Here is a 1,732-nt window from a genome sequence, read left to right on the forward strand (position 1 = left end):
TAATCTAGGACTAGGGTACTAATACCTTAATTGAATAGTCTGGGACTAGGGGTGAGTTCTCATAGGATCAACTACAACTTCAATTGAGTCTTTTGGCAATTACATAATGAGACGGTACTACGTTCCTCCCGACAGAGTCGTCGATCGATCACTCTGAGCTAAATCAATTCTTACTAGCTCATATGTTAGACTAATACCTTAATTGATTAATTTAGGCTAGGGTACTAATACCTTAATTGAATAGTCTGGTACTAGGGGTGAGTTCTCATAGGGTCAACTACAACTTCAATTGAGTCTTTTGTCAATTGCATAATGAGACGGTACTACGTTCCTCCCGACAAAGTCGTTGATCGATCATTCTGAGCCGAACCGATTCTTACTACCTCATATGCTAGACTAATACCTTAATTGATTAATCTAGGACTAGGGTACTAATACCTTAATTAAATAATCTAGGACTAAGGGTGAGTTCTCATAGGGTAAACTATCGATTAATCTAAGACTAGGGGTGAGTTCTCATAGGGTCAGCCACAATATATGGTAGCACCTATTTGATAATTTACAACATATGGGTAATCTGTTGCAACATATGATAATCCATTTGATAATTTACAATAGATGGGTAATCTGTAGAAACAGATGACTTAATCTGTTTGATAATTTACATCAGATTCGTAACATGTTGTTACCTAATCTGATTGATAAATTACAACAGATGAGAAATCTGGCGCAATATGTTGAACATTTATTTTTTATAATTTCAATTGAGTTCATATGTTAGACTAATAGTACCTATATTGTTTAATTTAGGACCAGGGGTGAGTTTTCGCAGGGTCACCTCCTAGAGTACTCGATCAACTACAACTTCAATTGTTTTTATACAATTTCAATTGAATTACCCTTTTGGCAATTGCATGAGGAGAGGGTTAAAAAATTTAGCATATATTTTATGATTTTAAAAATAATTAAGATCATTTCGGACCAAATTAACATTTTCAAAACTACTTGTCATTCTATTCCAAAATACAAATCAACCCATACAAAATGTTTCATCATTTCAAATCTCGAGGTCTGGCTCTTTCTCTCTCATTCTCACTCAATCTCACACAACAATACAGTACAAACAACAACTACTCAACAAATTTGCTCAACCCTCCATAACAGATCGCTTTTCTTCTCATTTCCGACCACATAGGTGTTATTTTTGACTTCATTCTTACTTGTATCAGTCATTTTCTTTGTCTTCGTAGGCAACAGAGTTCGAGAAGAGCTCTATATTTGTTTTTATTTTTTCTACAAAATAAGAGCTTTTAAGTTAATGATGAAAAATAAAACTTTTAGTTGTATTATTTTCTAGAATGGGTTTACGATTTTGAGTTTTGATGGTAAAATCATAGGAAGAACTCGAGAAATCCCTAGTTTCCATCACAGTGTTTCGTTGACTGTTGTGGTATAGTTGGATGGTGCTTGTGGTGGTGGTGGTGGTGGTGTTTGTGGTCGTCGTGGTGGCACTGGTGGTGGCAGTGGTTGGTGGTATTTGTGGTGGTATCGGTATTCTTGGTGTTTATTTGTTTGATGGCATTGGTTGGTGGTGTTTCTGGTGGTGGTTGTTGGTGTGTCGGTATTCATGGTGTTTGTAATGTATTTTTTAAAATTTATGCATACATTAATATGTTGCACCAGATGGTAGTCTGTCAGAGGAAACAAAAACAGTAGCACGATTTTGTTTAAC

This window comes from Capsicum annuum, chromosome 7 (assembly GCF_002878395.1).
Source record: "Capsicum annuum cultivar UCD-10X-F1 chromosome 7, UCD10Xv1.1, whole genome shotgun sequence".
Taxonomy (NCBI): Eukaryota; Viridiplantae; Streptophyta; class Magnoliopsida; order Solanales; family Solanaceae; genus Capsicum; species Capsicum annuum.